Genomic DNA, 17,661 nt, shown 5'->3' on the forward strand with positions numbered 1-17,661 from the left:
CATCTATAAAACAACCTTGTCCAATATTAACCCTTGTTCTTTCTTTTCAGAAGTGTCTGCTAGGAGGGGGCTGACATTCCAATGCTGCCCCCTTCCCTTTTCTCCATTCCTTCCCTACCCAACCCGCCCCCGTCAATAATTAATCCGCCAGCAGCGATCTTTTGCGTGTCAAATGATCGTCGGAATCGTGTGACGCTTCGTCTCCCTGCGGGCTTTATTAGCAGCCTGGACTCCTATCTGGAACGTTTCTTGCAGCGCAGAATCGATGGGTTTGACCTGCCAAGATCTCTCCCTATGTCGCTGCCTTTCTCCCTCGCCCTCTTTCATAGGGACTGGGGTTAAATAAATAACCGAGGCTGCTTTCCTCATTGGAAGTCGCTGGAGTACTGTATTTTGTTTGCTTCGTTTTAAGCGGGTATCAGAAGCGCCTGCGGGTCGGTACTACTGATTACGTCCATCACAAGCTTCCTCGCACTTTGCGACGCATTCGAGATGTATAGGAGAGGCTTTTGGGAACAGCTGTTGTGTGGACGTCAGAAGGGATACGCGGGCGATCAGGATTTTGCTTGGGGGGGGGGAGCCCCTGGCCTGCCTGAGGCACAAATCGCCAATCATTTTGCTCGTCGTTTCAAAACCTAGCCTTCATCTAACACCTTTCTTCTTCTTTATATAACCATCACCATCATTTGTATTCAACTAAGTTTTACTCACAAAAGACCCTTTGAAATTTCATTAATTCTAAGGGCGATTCTCAGCCAGATGGGCGGGGTATAAATTATTATTATTATTATTATTATTATTATTATTATTATTATTATTATTATCAGCTAAGATTTTTACTCGGAGTAGACTTATTTAAATTAATGGACCTAACTTGTGTTCATTAAATAAGCCCTATTAATTTCAATGGGCCTAGCAACGTGACAGACAATTCAAAGAAGGGGGCGGGATTTCCTAGGTCGGGGTGTCCCCTGGGCTAAACGAGACTGAGAATAGAAATCCAAGGCAATGCACTTAAAATTGGGGGGGAATCAATATTGTAAAGTCCTCAGGGCTGGTTTGCTTGTGTTTTGCTTTGCTTTTGTTACACCATTCTAATGAAATGACCAATATAAACCAATATAATGAGACCCACGTTAGGGGATCATTATGATCCACCAGCAGAAATGGCCACAATCAGCCTATAAATCTTCCTTCATAGCCCCCTTTCGCATCCATCACTGCAGTGGATTTCGCGCAAGAGGTGGATTGTAGAACAGGTTTGCGTGAATTGTGTTGAGTAATAATAATAATAATAATAATAATAATAATAATAATAATAATTTCTTCAGTCTTTTATGAAACTATAAACAATTGCCATTTTCCGGAGATTCTTACAGGATTTCGAGGTCTATTCCAGCACATGGTAACGTTGCCATTGGCTCAAGATGCGAGGCGCCGTGAGCATTAGCCGGTTGGCTCCTGCTAGTGTCCGTACTGGATATTCTCCAACGGAGGTTTTCATTGGGTGGTGGTGTGTGTGTGTGTGTGTGTGTGTGTGAGCGCGCACGCAAACACACACACCATTTTACTCCACCACTTTGAACGGTGTGCAGATCGATATCTGTATCCCAGCCGCTGGCAACGCTTGACTTCCCAAAGCCCAACCCTTTCTACACACCTAGTCCGGCTTACGACCAGAAGCTAGCTGCTTCCGTGTGCAGGAGAGAAATAATTGCAACCGGGGAAGGGGGGGCCGGGCTTCATTCCAAGTCGGCGTGTTTAGGAGAGGTGAAGTTGAAGAAGGCCTTCTTCCACTGTGAAAAGTCCTGATCGAGAAAGGAAGGGGGGGAAAGAATCAGATATGAAAGAGATCTAGCAGTTGGGACTGCAGCAAGAAAGCCACACACGGCGCACAAAATAATGGTGTGGGTGGTTTTTTTTGTTTTGTTTTGGAGGCGTTTATCTTACGCCGAGTCAGGAGCTCCACTTGGCCTTTTCTGAACCCCTCCTCCTCTTTCTCCCGGCTTGAAGATCCCCGGCCCTTCGGCCATCCTTGGGGCCCCTCGGTCTCGCCTTGCCAGGGAGCTAGGAGAAAAGTATCCGAGAGAAAGCGCGCTCGGCGCGGCGAGTTGCTGGCTTGCTCGGTGTCTCCTAAATGAAAGCCACGTGCGGGTCTGCTGCAGTCGCGGCGCGCCCCTTCTCCCAATACAAGCCAAGGCAGTCAGCTAGCAAAAACTGCAGGGGAGGAAGGAAAGGGGATTGCGCAGGGCGGGGGGCGGTGGAGAGAGAGAGAGAGAGAGAGAGAGAGAGAGAGAGAGAGAGAGAGAGAGAGAATCGGCCTTCAGCCGCAGCTTTCAGCGCCACCACACAAGATAGGCTCCCCGGGACCGCCGGGACGAGCTAGAGGACGTGGTTCAAACCGGGCCTCCTAAGGATACCCCTGCCCGCGCCCAGGGGCGCCTCGGGGCTCTTCTTCGGCTCTCCACGGCCTGCGCTCTGCGCGCTCTGCTTCCCGGATGGGATTTCCCTTTCGCGTCCCCCAGTCAAAAACAGAACGGATACAAGGTTCCCTCTGGTCAGTTTCACTTGGCTGGTCGCCCCTTTCCGCCCTCCTGCGCGCGTGTGCGAGCCCCCACCCCGCCCTATCGTTCCCAGTTTGTGCTTCGCCCTGGATCTGATGCTGGAAAGCGCCCCCACCATCGCCAGACGAGCTCCCCTGATTTATAGGCCTCGGCTCTTGATAAGATCGGGCCGCGCGGGTGTACAGCCGGGGAGAGAGACTTTGCAGCGCAGAAACAAGATCCTCTACACCAGGGAGAGGGGGAGCTACGAAGGAAAGGGGGGAAATATCATCTGGCTGTATTGGGGTGGACGGATCAGCCCGGGACCTAAGCTGCTTGCCCCCCACCCTCCAAAAAAACCCCACCCCACATTTATTTTCTTTTTTCTCTGGCTTTGCTCCATCTATGTCCCCAAAGGGTCCCAGCAGGCAAGCGGAGGCCGCTGATGTCCATTTCTCGCAGCCTGGAGATGCGCAAAGCGGGATCAGAAGATCTCTTGCAAAGAGAGGCGAGCCGGGGCCGCTTCCTTTTCCAAGAGGAGGCTGGAGGTGAGATCGCTCTGAAAAGCTTCTTTTTTCAGGACGGATTCCCGCGGCTACGACAGGCAACCAGCCAGACCCCCACCCAACCCAACCCAACCCAACCCCGCGCTTTTTTTTTTTTTTTTTTGCTTTTTTTATACGGTCCGGGCTGCAGATGTCTCGCTGTGTTTCGCGAGATGGTGCCGTCCCTGAACCGGCTGCGAGAGGGTGTCGGCTCGATCGCAAGACGGCTCTTGGCCAGGGGGAGCGTGTGCGCGAGGGGAGAGAGACAGTCCCCTGAGATAACCCCGAGAGAGAGAGAGGGAGAGGGAGAGTTAGTTAGTTCCCGGGCAAACGGCCTCCCCTGCTCCCGAGGCCAGCGGAGGGCTCGGGGCGCCGATCTGAGTTCGCTGAAAAGCGCAGCTGCTGCGCTGCATCGTCAGCCCTTCAGCTTGCAGGTCCGCCACGATTAGGCGCCCTTGGAGATGGCCATCGACGGAGCTAATGCTCTGAGGGAAAAGAAAGGAGCCTCGCGCCGGGGGAGCGGGGGGCAAGTGGAGAAGGGAAGGCGGAGGACTCCCGCAGGCGACAAAGGGGCTCGAGAAAAGGTTGTTTGAAAGAAAGGGCGAAAGATCCGCACTGCGCGTGAGAAGGAAACGGAACAGAAAGCAAGGAGGAGAGAGGGAGGGCAAGGCAGCCTGGCAGCCTAGGGGGCACCGTAGGGGGCTTGCGTCCCATAAGGACCTCTTTTCCAGGTGAGCAAAAGTTGTTGTTGTCAGAAGGAAGTCACTGCCTCTTTCTGTAGCGTATGCTCCCTGCGATCCCTCTTCTCAACAGCTGAGCTTCCCAGGAAGAATCGTCTGATTAGCAACGTAGCTCTCGATATTATTATTATTGCACCGAATTCCTCCCACCACCAGATATAGTTGAAAAGTTAACTGTACTTTCGAGGGCAAGTCGTCTTGATCAGAGCAGAACATATGGGGAGGATCATACCGGTTTTTTAGGGTCAACCGTTAAGCGCCCCTCCTCCATATTCGTGCAGCCTCGCTATCTGAGAACATTCTCCTGCCTTTAGGAGCAATTCCTTGCAAGCTTGCAGCTTTAAAGAAAAGTCTATAGTTTCTAGCTGTTAGGGTGTTCTGTGGCTATGCTTTGTATGAAACTGACAAGGTGCCTTTCCCAGGCACTCTTTGGTGTCAATTTCCTAAAATGCGTTCCCAGCCGGCGCCCTCCTCCCTTTTCTCTTTCAACGACTCTTTTCTTGAGCAGCAAGGTTAGCATCCTGGTTAGCATTCTGGCTATAGTTTTGGCCCTGCCTGCTTAACATCTCCTTCCCCTCGACCTATTCCTTACAGACAAGGAACTGATTTTATTGCCTTGCCTTTCCAGGGTGGCGCGAGTATTTATGGAACTGAAAATGCGCGCGTACAGCTCTCCTCTTTTCTTGTTTCATTGAAGGCGAACTCCGGGGAAAGAGCGCATTTCTCGTTACCGGTGGTTTGCTAGAACGTAAGCCTGCGATTATCCGCGGAGAAGGGACTGAGCCTGACCAAGGAAGACGGGTGGATATTTTTAAATGCTCCTTTTCCAAACGGGTCCCGAAATAAGCCAGCGAATTAGACGTGGAAGTCAGCAGCCAATCTGCCGTTGAACTTGATCGACTTGTCCAAACAATGACAAAAACGCTCCTACAATTAAACAGCACGTTGGTTGTGTCACCAGTTTCAGGTGGGTTAGCACCTTCTCCGCTTGTTTAGGTTCCACCACAGAGCTTGCTCCTTTTATTACAATATTAAAATGCATTTAAACAACAAAACAAACAAAAAACAAAAAACCCTGCTATTCAAACAATACAGGATTCTTCAAACCCAAAGGACATTTTGGGAACAAGGGCAAGGAGGCCTGAGGAACAAACGGGACTTTCATGGATTAAGCCGAAATATTTGGATGTTTAGAGTTCAAAACTGACTGAACTGGGTTGTGTACGAATCTGTGGTCGCGAAATGTATGGAGAGGATAATTTAGGCTGCAACCTTAAATACTTTTGCTTATTGAACCCAGTGGCGGGGGGGGGGGGGTGTCTCTGAGGAAACGTGATCAAGTTCGCTTGGTGAGAAAAAGTACTTCCTGAAATACTAAATTCCAATGAATTGTAAGTTATTAAATTTTGTTGGTGGTATAAAATATATTTGGACGCATTTATTGATTTGTTCATCGGGTGTATATATATATATATGGCTATATATGGCGCATCTACATCTACCTGGATTTGTCTGTCTGCTTTGCCAGAATAGCCCTTGTTTTGATCCTAAACTCAAACGAGTAAAAAGGCGCATGATCCCGTTGCCAAAAACGGCAAAGGCCGCTGCGATCCACTTTTCCCGATTTCTTCCATAGCACAGTTAAACTGTTAAATCTCCAGGGATTTAAAAAGAGTCTCTACCCTCGACTTCAGTGGGCATATATCTAACCATGCGCAGGTTTACTTTTAAGTAAGCTCAGCTGCTTTAAAAAGATCTTACTTCCAAGTAAGTGAGTTCAGCATCACTTCAGTTAGTCCGCGTACTTCGGCCTTGAAAACTTTTTAGTAAGATATAAATCCCACTGGCAATAATTGTTTGTGTTTGGGGGCATATTAGTGGCGCATCCGACTGCCTTATTTTCTAGAATTTCTAGGCACAAATCTAATTCCTGGAAGACGTTGATTGCAAACACAGAGGTTTATTTCGGGTGTTAATTTGTTGTGCGTAAATAGCACTGTGGGGCTCCGTAGCCAAAGCCCTTAAGGCGGATTGGAATCCGCATCCCGCCCCTTTGCCACGCATTGGCGACGTCTAGAAAAACCCAGTAGTTGCGAGCATGGACGGCTGCTTAAAACGTGTTACGGGATAGCTAATGGGCATGAAGTGTTCCTGTCTTGGATATGCAACAGGAACACCCCGATCGGAAATAACAACACGGACTTGGAAATAAATTCCATTGAAATCAGCTTGGAGCTTGTTCCCAAGCCAGCGGTTTAGGATCTCCGCCAGCAGAGCCAGGGCGGCGCTCCTCATTGGTCCGAGTCGCGTTGGAGGAATGTGGGAGCTCCTCGCAGCCTCTTGGGAGGCGAGCACAACATTCTCCCTCTGGGCCAAGATCCTGAAATGTCACGGTTCCCTAACAAAGCTCCTTTTCAGGATGGCCAATTTCACGATGCCTCCTTTTTGTTAATTTACTACAACAACAAACGACAAAAAAATACATTTAAAAAATCACCTGGAGCCCAGATGCGACTTCACCGAGTCGTCTTTGGAAGTGCAGCAGTCAGAGGATCTCAAGAGATCGAGGCTCCCCAGGTGGCTTGCCCAACCTGGCAAAAGTCTAAGTCTTGATGGACCCAGGTTTTCTAGGTGGCTCGCCGAGTAACCTTCCCGGGACTAATCCTGCTACGCTGTTGTCCAGGTGCAGAGTACGGGACTAGCTCTGGGAAAGGGTGACCAAAGCCTCCGCCTTTGCCCGGGTGGGGGAAATCGGCCTCTGCAGTCTAGTCTCCAAGCCAAGGTCGCTTTCCCAGGTCGGGAGGAGGGAAACGGGCTGAGGAAGGCCAGCTCAGCAAAGCTTGGACGCTCTCCAGCCGTGCAAAAGACGCCGAGAGTAAGCGCGTTACTTGGGGCCGACTGCTTCACCAGTCCAAAAGGCTCCTGCCGTTTTCTCGACAGCCTCTGCCCAGCACTAACAGTTTCTCTTTCCCTCCCACCCCCGTGCGTCGGATCTGTAATAAAGTCAAAAGGGACCTATCATCATGGTTCCAGTCTTCAGCCACTGCCTGAGTCCGAATTGTGAGTCTGAAAAGATGAGAGTGTCAAATGAAGAAAAGGTGGAACTGTCCACTGCAGAACCAGACCGAAGGTCCACCTGCAGGCCAACCCTGTGGCCAATTCGCCCAGGAACAAGACTCCCAGTGGGGTTCAATGGGACTTACTCCGAGGGAAGCGTGCGTAGGATTGGAGACCTCCTCCAGCACTCGGGTTCAAACAGCAGTCCTCCAGATGCGCCGCGAAGGTCACAGGAAGGGCACGAACCCCTCCCGATTGCCCACCTCCAATGGGGTATACTGCGGCTGTACATGGATGTTCCATTGTGTAGGTGTTGGTGGACTTTGCAATCACTTGTCTAATAGCTTTTTCAGCTGATTGCAACTATCGCCAGAGCTCTTTGATCATCGAAGACGTGGAAGGAACCGAGAGGGCATCCCAGAAAAGCCGCCGAAGTCCCAGCGAATTCAGTGGGACTTACTCCCTGACAAGAGGGCAAAACTTGGCAGCCGAAAAGTCGTTTGCTCTGCCTCCACTGTGCTGCCGCCACCCCTGGATTTGGAAGCGTTGCATACACGACGTTAGCAACAATTCCTACCCAGCCTATACCTATTCTGTGGTTTCTTAGGAAATAGTGAGATTTCATGCGTTTCCCCCCAAACCAGCTTCGATCCTAATTGACCTAGCTGCGTATTCCTTTCACCCTGCACCCTTTAAGCTGCTAATATACTATTTTCATTTTCGTGGAAAACCTCTGAGCACTTGAGGTGAGGATAATCCACGTTACCAGTGGAAAGCTAGATTTTAAATATCTGAGGCACGACCCAGCCCAAGCTGGACCACGTGCATCCCGATCCTGTTTACACAGCAGCAAAAAGCAGGTCTCCTTGACTTATTCCCAGCTATAGGTCGCCAGCATTGCAACATTGCGCTCTTACGCATCTGAGCCAGAGAAAACGAAGGCCGCCTCTCAGCACCTTTGCGCGTGATACGGGGGTGCCAGATTTGGAGAGAGGAATGCGAGACCATGGCTGAGGCTCCCAGCCTGCCTTGGCTCTCAAGCCTGGTGTCAAAAATCGCTTTATTTCCTCGACTGACTCGCCCAGCCGTAATCATAGGGGCTGCTTGGCTCAGCTGCCATTCATGACACATGCCTAGAAAACAGAGAATGTTTCTTTTTAAAACCATGGCAAAGGCTTCTCTAGACGAGCCGTTGATTACCAGGGCGATTACGCGCCGCTCTGTGCGCTTTTCGGCGCACAAAGCGGTTCGAGGCCGACTTTAACGCGGAGCGCCATAAACCTGTCAATGTCGCGTCCAGGAGAGAGATTACGAGGGGAAATCGGGAGTGTGCCTGGCAGCGGTCGCTTTCCTGCTTTCGCCTCCTGCAAAAAGCCGAGTTGATTTCAAAGCACGTTCGGCTTTTTGATGACTTCCTACCCGGAATGCGGATTTGCGCGAGGATCTAAGGTCTCTCTCCAAACAGAGAGAGATGAGCTAATATTCCTCGTGTGGATTCAATCTTTGCTCCCCAGGAGATCTGCGCTTATTTTGATGAAACGGACATAAGAAGGAACGACTTTCGCGCATATTTTCAAAAGGAAGAGCAAACTAAGGCAGCGACCCCCAAAACCCTTTCCTGGAAGTTGGGGGGGGGGCTTGGGGTTTCACCTTTCAATCCCGCTTCACACCTGAGGCTTCAACCTGGCCTGTGTCTACATTGCAGAGATGGGGAGTCTAGATACTGATGAACTACAAATCCCGTCAACCCTCAGAAGTTGAAGGTCAACATCAGGCATAGGTAAACTCGGTCCTCCAGATGTTTTGGGACTACAACTCCCATCATCCCTGACCACTGGTCCTGTTAGCTAGGGATGGCGGGAATTGTAGTCCCAAAACATCTGGAGGGCGAGTTTGCCTATGCCTGGTCAACATCATCAGGCCCCCCGCTTTGCAACCAACGCGATTACAATGGCAGCCCCGGAAAGAAAGCCCACTCGATTTGATTTATCACCCATCGAGAGCCTTCACACGTGGTACCAAAAAAAATAAGCGCTAAGGGCGCAATCTCCCTTTACGCAGCAGGAGCTTACCCAAAATAAAGTTCCCCGGAGTGCAATGGGAATTACTCTTCAGTAAGTATGCATATGGACGCCATGCAGCCTATGCAGGTTTACTCTAAGAAAGCCTTGCCTTCAGTTTGTCTTACTCCCAAATAATCGTACATGCGGTCAAACTCGTTACGCACAAGCTTATTTGGAAGTAAGTTCGGATTTCTTTAACCTTCCAATAAAATGCAAGTGGGGGTCAGGACACTGCAAAACTGTGCAGGTGAATTCGGAAATCTCACTGAATTCAATGGGCTTGTTCCCACGATTGCTGTTTTAGTATGGAAACAGTGGGACAGGGCTGGGAAGAAGCAGCTTCCTGAATAGAAACTTACCTCGGAGTAGAATTGGATTCTAGCTCCACTGGACTCTGGACCCATCCTAAGCTGCCCCATGATGGATGAAGGAATATTTCCTAGAGGAATCATAGCCCTGGGGCTTCCCATCTGGTCCTGTCTAATGTTCGCCCTACTCAGAGTAGACCCACTGAAATTAACGGGCGGGCGAATTTAGACCCTTTGATTTCAATAGGTCTACTCTGAGTTTAGCATAGTTGGATACAACCCATTCTCTCAAAGGCCGATCTATTCAAACGTGGCGCAGGATTGGTTGAGCTAACCGCGCTTAGTTTGTAGGTCATCCTCCCCCGGCCCATTTGCCCTTTCCATGTCCGGTTCCTCTTCTCTTTGATGATATGCATCCCATCTTGAGCACACTGAAGCTCATTTGCTAGGTCTGAGGTGCTGCGCAGCCTGATCCTATTCAGGTGTTACGTCTCTCCAAAGTAAAACCCACAGAACAACTGATTAGAGTGTGGTGCTGATAACGTCAAGGTTCGATCCCTGGACTGCATATTCCTGTATTGCAGGGGGTTGAACTAGATGATGCTCAGGGTCCCTTCCCTATGATTCTATGACTGCAACGCTAAAACAGTGGAAGTTACTTCCGATTGAAACTGCATGGGACTGGATTTGAGCCCAGAATTTTGATACTACAATACCTTAGATCGATTCTCAGTGCTAAACCCCAAGGACTGATAATATCCAGTTCATCATTTGTAAGTTCTCTTCATTTCACTGGAAGAAAAGCACACGATTCACTTTCCCACTGAAATACCCAGTATCATTAAAATTGCCTTGGAATAAATTCTAAGAGTGACAGCATGAATACTGAACACTGGTCAAGGCTAAATAGGAGTTGCAAACTGCTCATAGGATTGCCCCAAACAGCACTGATTTTTAAAAGCTCAGTTTTAACATCCTTCTCTCAAATATTGTTACAATGGGTAAGAGGGGGAGACACCCAAAGAAATTGCCTTTGAGTTTAAGTGCTTCGATATGCTGTGTGCAGCGAAGTTCACTGTCAACCAGACGGAAGGTCGTGCTGCAAAAGGGTTTTTTTTGCCTAGTTTTTCCATCATGTTTAGGATTAAGGTACAACGATCGTCCAACTTATGCTAAGGTTCTACAGCAACAGAAAGGCAAACGGGAGAGAGAGAAAGAGGGGAAGAGTGGGAAGGGGAGAGAGAAAGAAAGAGAGAACTTTATTGAGTTGAAATTCTGGCTGGCTCTTGCTAAAAATGAGAGAAATATTTGCTCTTTCACACACACACGTAAACCGCCTAACCTTTGGTTTTAAGAAAATGATGCAATGTAGTAGGGGCAGGTCTGTTGGCTGTGAGCCTAAGTGCCTTGACTCGCGAGTAAAGCAGTCTCAGGCTGAGGGGAAAGTGATACTATTCCTGTTGCTAAACCGGGCGTGCGCGCCATGGTGCGCTTGGGGTGGGCTTCTGTACCTGCGGCGTGGGGCGCGTGTGTTCCAGCGGAGGGATCCTGGTCAGTTTCAACCCGTCGGTTTCGTGCCTATTCTTGGCTCTCTCTCTCCCTCCGCCCCCTTGAAGGGGAGCCTGCCCTTTGAAAATACACCCTAAGCGTGGAGGTGAATGCTGGAAAGGGACTTTGCGGTCACCAGGTCTGCTCATAATATTTGAGCAAGCGTGCCTCCTTTCGCTTTCCGCCGAGTCGAACATATTTTTCAAACCCTTCGTTTAAATACTGACGTTTTCACGTGGACAGTCGGGTAGCTATTGCTCATTTTGTCTGGGAAGCGCCATGAATGCTTGACATTGCAGGCTGCCTTCGAGGTACCAGCAAAAGCCTCTGGGCTTCTGCGACAGAGCGCACACTGATCGTTGTTGTTGCTAGGAAAGCGACGCGAGCCTTTTTCAAGACACCCCCTCCCCCCATTTTATAAGCGAATTGAGAAGAGGCCCCAAGGGAATGGGACTCAGTCTGGCGACCTCTTCCATCCAGATCCTGCTGAAATCCAAGAAACTGTGCAACAAAGATGCTAAAAAGTGCAAGCGGTATATCTGATGTGTTCTTAACCAGGTTTACTTCGGTGCCAGTTGAATGGGATTGACTTCCGCATCAGCATGGATTGCGGCCTCTGGCAAGCTTCGTGTAAAGCAAAGTACCACTGAGGCAAACATGTTTCTGGACCGTCCCACTGCACAATGCTTGGGGGCGGCAGGGTATGTGTGGGGGGTGAAATCTCTCCACCTAACATCATGACCAAAAGCAGGGCTCTAACATAGACTTTCCCTAGAGATGTAGTCCACCCTTCCACCCCAAGTGTGGAGGAATTTATTTTATTTTATTTTAAAATGTATGCAATGAATGGTCTTTCAGACGTGTGAGCCCCTACCTGCGGTCTGTTGTGGAGCATGCCAGACACAGACCAGTAGTACAGTGACAACCAGGTCTCAGTGGAATGAGTCCTTGACTTGTCCATTAGACTGCCTGGCTGCGTTTCTAAGCACACTGCTTAGGATGGCGTTAAGACTGCTGCATGATCGGGTCCCGTAGTTCATCCATACAGTGAACCCTGTCTCTCTCACACATCCACACGAAGGAGTCGATGGATGAGAACTGGAGGATTAAGCAAGCGAAGTGAAACCCAGTATCAGCATAAGACTGCATTCATATGCCTACTTTTCTGGGAGTAAGATCCATCAAAGTAATTGGGCTTAACTCGTGAGTTTTGTTTTAGTTTTACATTTATAGCGCGTCTTTTCTCCAAGGAGCTCAAGGCGGCGTACATAGTTCCCCGCCTCCCCAGTTTATCCTCAGAACAATCCTGTGAGGTAGGTTGAGTGACTGGCCCAAAGTCACCCGCTGAGTTTCGTAGCTGAGTGGGGATTTGAAGTCCGGTCTCCCAGGTCCCAGTTCAACACTCTGCACTCACGTGGTACATTATTCCATTTTCAGGACATTTCCTCATTAAGTTCCGCATTATACTTGAGCTCTCGCACGAGGTGAAAGCCACTTCCAGAGCAGTAGTGGAATGTAGCGCTAGTTTAGCGCTCATTTCCATTTTATTTGAAAACGCGTTTTGACCCTGGAAGCAAATAACACGGAAATGAGCGCTAAAGTCGCACTGTGTTCCACTATAGTTCCAGAAGGGGCTTTTACATAGCGGGAAAGCTCAAATATAACGCAGAACTTAACAGTTAGGGGAAAGGGACGGAAACGGAATGAACTGTCGTGTGAATGCAGCCCCGCTCTGTAAAGTGTGTCTTTCACGAGGACTGCTCCAGAGCTCGCCCTCCTCGCTTCCTGCAGTGTTTCCTCGTTAAACAGCACAGAGGAACAAAACCTGCTCTGGGAGGAGGACCGGGGGACTCAGCTGGACTAGTAGACATGCATTGTATAGGAAACAATGGTGTTTTCTTTTATTTTTCTGTAAGAGACCCGCACCCATTACGGTCTGTGTCCAAACCCTGAGTGATGCAGTGCAAAACGTTGGTTAATTCAAAGGCCGGGGTGTGTATTTGGCGAGTTCCCTGTTTTTTTACGAGGAAACTTCTTAGATTTCAGCCGAGTAAGTTGGGTCACAGCACGACTGACCCAACCTTTGTTGGGTCCGGAAAGTTCCGTGTTAGTGTTTTGGGGAGGAACTCTGCATACCTAGAGATGGGGGGTGGGGGTGGGAGAGGTCAGAGGAGATGTTGACATGCCAATGAAGAGCATAGAAGCTGATCAGATCGCCATTGCCCAGCCTGGACTCGCCTTAGACATCCACGCGCCCTCGGTTGCGATTCTAATTCCGCAATCAATTTGGATTGACGCGAAGCTTTGGAGTGCCCTGCGCACGCAGTTTCAAAGCCCGCTTCGCTGCATTTGAAATGCTCGGGCCAAAGCCCAGCAACGCGGAATCGGGGGTTTTCTGCTTCAAAAGAACCTGAACGAATTCATCTCAGCCTGTCCCCAGCCCAACAAGAGCTGCCTTTGTGCTCTGCAGCCGCCGCAGTTTGGAAAGGGTTTCGGCCGCGAAGCTGCGCCACTGGCTGTAATGGAATCACACGTCTCCGAGGGGAGACCCCGAAATTAGCGCCCTGCGGAGGTGGCAACAAAGCGGCCTCTTTATCACTGAAGGCGAGCGTGCTGTTTTATCCTAAAATAAAAACTGCCCAGGGACAGAATCCAGTTCGGTGAGGTAGGACCCTAGAAGCAGGAGAGAGGATAGTTAACACTATCCCAAGATTTTGCAGGGAACGTAAGTTTTGAAAGGGCGTTAAAATCTGCAAGGCAGTCGTGTGTTTCCTTCAAGGTTGCGATCCTGTTTACACTTGCTAGAAAGTGACAACTTGTTGAACCCCCTTAAGTTTGTTGCTGTGGCGCGGAGAAGACTTAACAGATTTTATGGGGTTTGTGCGGTAGCGCCGGCTCTGTCATTAGCAACAGTAAAGCGACTGCTTCTGATTTTGAGCGTCATAAAAGCGCAGCAAATTGTTAGTTATTTAATGTGTTGCATTTGTACTGGTAGAGAGGGGACCCGGCGCTGCTGAGACTTCCTGTTTCAGGGGCCAACTGATTTCGACGGGACCTACTCCAAAGTAAGTGTGCATAGGACTGTAGCTTTAGCCCTTAATCACAATACAATAGAATGCAACTCAACATAACGCAGTGCAGTGCAGTGCAATACATCCTTTTCAACTTGGTGAAACTTGTTTCAGATGAAATATGCCCAGGATCGGACTGACCTGCTGCAAGTATGTCCCTCCCTATACTGCTAGAGTTGTTTATTATAGATTGTGAGCCTGTCGAACAGTGAATGCCAATAATGATGACATACAATACAATATAGTTTAATATAAAATGCATTTAGGCGCGGCGCAAAATTTTAAGGAACAGGTTCTTCTTGTCATGCCCACGATCTTCCTGGAACTTATTTCTGAATAAATCCACACAGTCTGCGCAGGTCTGGCCGTTCAGTTCTAACCGTAATTGACAGGAAAGTTGAATCACATGGGAAACGTGTTAGGAATAAGGTGGGGTACCAGATGCGATCATATTTTCGTTTGTCTGGCGAGGTCGTTTTTTCTTCGCTGTAGATCCCCTCCAGTGCGGAAAAGGGCGAGCTCAGTAGGAGAGAATTTTTTCCTCTCTGCTCGTTTATACTGTCATTGCTTCGAGCCCTTGATCAAAAGCAAAGCTTCCCCCCTCCCTCCAGGGAGTCAGGTGTCCGAAAGGTACACCCAGATCCTAAACAGGCTCCCTCGGACGCCAGTTCCATTGCGATCAAAGTCGGCTGGGCTGGCTAGCAGTGGCGCACTGGCTCCCGCTCTCAGCTTCACCCAATAAAGCCGAATACTTTGCTGTCACCCATCCCACATCCACGCCGCCCCTGGTTTCAATTGAACTGATTCCCCAGTTCCCAAACAGCGTTTCGACTGGGCCATTAGCATATTCTCAGCCAGGCACCAAATGTTCCGGCCGCTTTCTAAGCGCAAGAGAAACAAATGACGCCCCGTTTTGAAATCGGGTCAGTGTGTTGTTGTTTTTCCACAACTGCGGAAGAGCCAGTGAATTCTAACGACGGAAGTAGATGCTCTATCTCCCTAAAAATAAACCCGAGATAAACTCTTTGACCATTGGCGCTTCCCGGATTCCATTGTTGACTTGAGACTTCATATGTCGAGCTGGGTTTTATTGCAAAGGGTCTGACTTGTCACCATGCACACTATTAAAACTTAATTAAAAGGGGCACACACATACGCTGCAATCCTATACATGTTTACCTGGGATTCCTTTTCCTAAGTAAACATTGCACTGCGTAGGTCCAATCCTATGAAAGTTTTTTTTCCTGTGCAAGTCCGATGGACCTGAATGAGAGCTGCGCAAGGTTGATCAGCCTCAGGCTTCACACGACCAGGTACTTATACACGTATTAAAAAAAGATCGTCCTATTTGCTTCCAAATAAAGATGTGTACAGGAAAAATGAGGTGGAGTGGCCGGATGTTTAGGATCCGTGTTTTCTTTATCCTTTTAAAAATATGGCTTGCTTGGAATTTTTGTTATTCAGGTTGAAAAGCCATCCCATTCTGCTATATGTCTCTCTGTTTTGTTTCAGCTCGTTGGAGATTGTGTTCTATAAGCTTTCTATAAGCTCATGCATACTTACTTGGGAGCAAGTCCAAGCGCATTGGAATTTACCGAATAGTAGAATGATGCTCAGAAGATAGGGCTCTAAGTGGGGGGGGGGTGTATGAAAAAACAAAACAAAACAAAAACTTCCACTGACATGAACAGGCGGTTCCCTCTCCCGGTGATGGGAAATCATAACCCACAACCATTCAGTTCAATGGGACAAGAAGACATCCATCCCAGAGTGCACCGCGCGCTGTTCTCGCTCTTCCGCGCACGGCAGACTGCCAGAGGGATACAACCACGTTGATTTTTGGGCAGCAAATCCCAACAAGCAATCCTGTGGCTCCCCAAACTCTCAGATTTGTTGTGGTATCAAAAGGCCTGTTCGTCAGCAGGCAGGCACTGCTCCTCGACGGTCCGTTTCAAAGCAGCCGAGGTCTCACTCGTGTCGGTTTCAGCTCTCCAAAGCGGGGGAGGGAAAGTTACTGGGTCAGTTTCCACGCAAGGCGTGGAAAGCAGACCGGGGCGCTTTCGAAGCTCCCCGATCCTACGACTGAGGTTTGACCTGTTAGGGTAAAGGATTTCTCACTGACAAACTCCTCCACAGTAACCGGCTTGCGGTAGATCGGAGCCCCGATTTCAACGCAGGGAGAATATTGCGCTTAAGACCCAGTGCGCTTAAGATCTGGGGCGCGATCCTCTCTTCTGCCCTGATTTGATGGTAATTTTACTTGGCTTTCATTGTTATTGTTTTTGGACATCTGGGCTGTATTTTGGGGATAGTCGTATCTGTGCTATATGTTTGGCATAGTTCTCTGGGCTTCGGCAGGCGGGCCAGATAAGTAAACCATAAATAAATAAATAAAACAAATACTCCCAATATTAGACCCCCCCCCTCAGACGGTGAAGGAACTGTTTCTTTTTGATGTCTTCAGGTCAAGATATACTACATGTAATTGGAAGCGGCGTGATCCGAAGCATGTGCCCTTAGAAATCAGAGCTGGAGATCCTTCGCTTCCAGAGGCGCCTCTGTCGTGGAACTGAAAGGGGCACTTGCTGCGGGACAGAGGTTTGCAACGGATTTCAAGCAGCCCAGATCTAGTTCATTAGCCCCAGGGAGTGGGACGGGGTGGGGGCTTGAGGGCTCTTTCAGCTTCCGATCTCCAAGCCCATTTCCTTGGGAAGAAGGCCCAGTCATTTCAGCCGGACGCTTCGGGATCAGGCTCCTGGGAAGGCGCCCATAGTCATAGTTCACAGTGTAGCGTTACTGGTTTTGGATGTGAATCTTTGTCATTCGAGGTTTTATCATGATGATGATAATGTTGAAAAACAAATAGGGAAGGATGCATTCATTGTATGATCAGAGGAGTCACAAAACAAGCAGCTTTGTCTTACAAAGCTACAATTCCCAGAGGCCTTAAAAACTACAGTTCCCGGGATTCTTTGGGAGGAGGTCATGCTTTAAATGTGCTTTGAATGTATTGGGTGGGCCTATATCACTTTGCATAATCCCCAAACCTTATTATTTGTAAATTCTCCTGGTTTGAGATGCTAAAGGAAATTCCCACTATAATGGTGAGTCTTGAAAACTCACGTCTCCTAAGTTACAAACTGCACCTATCAATTGAAATTGACCGCCACATAGATTCATCAATGAATGAATCCCAATAATTTAAATGAACAAAGTTTATAGCGCTGCCTAGATTTGCTTTCACAGAACAACACAGAGGAGGACCTGTTTTGGTATCTCTATCGTCTTTAAAATGGACTCAGCCGGATCCTGTTCAAGAGACCATATTGTTCATTAATATTCACACGAGGTACAAATAATGTGTGTGTGTGAGAGGGAGGGAGGGAGGAAGCCTTAGAAACACAAATACGCAGCTACTGGACGAAGCTGACCCACCTGGGGCCAAATCGGAGCCCAGCCAGGCCCATAAAACAGCACCCTGAACGAAGAGAGACTGGATCTGGGATCAGCAATCCTGATTTGCAGAGAATATTAAGAACTTAACCGGAACGGCAGTTCAGCCACCTCCAGTGTTATAGCCTCTGGGAAGGTGTTAGGGTACTTGGAGTTTGAATCTTTGTACTAAGGCTAGTTTTGCAGGTCAAAGAAAACAACGCCTTTCGCCACGAGTGGAATGCATTTAAAAAGGATTATTGTGTGCGTGTCTACACTGTATCCTGCCACTACTGAGGTCAGTGGCAACTTCCTCACACGATTTCCAGCCCTTCTCCACCCAGAGATGTAGTG

At 48.9% G+C, this 17,661-nt stretch overlaps 1 long non-coding RNA gene across 1 annotated transcript; it reads left to right on the forward strand.

Annotated features, from left to right (window-relative positions):
• Positions 1 to 1,994: 1,994 nt before the first annotated feature.
• LOC309351268 lies at positions 1,995 to 5,200 on the forward strand. The gene is made up of 4 exons (XR_014160772.1): positions 1,995 to 2,260; positions 2,291 to 2,557; positions 2,961 to 3,091; positions 4,526 to 5,200. It is a non-coding gene; the product is annotated as an uncharacterized lncRNA (long non-coding RNA).
• Positions 5,201 to 17,661: the final 12,461 nt, after the last annotated feature.

This window comes from Podarcis erhardii, assembly GCF_964252035.2.
Source record: "Podarcis erhardii genome assembly, chromosome: 10".
In the NCBI taxonomy this organism is placed as follows: Eukaryota; Metazoa; Chordata; class Lepidosauria; order Squamata; family Lacertidae; genus Podarcis; species Podarcis erhardii.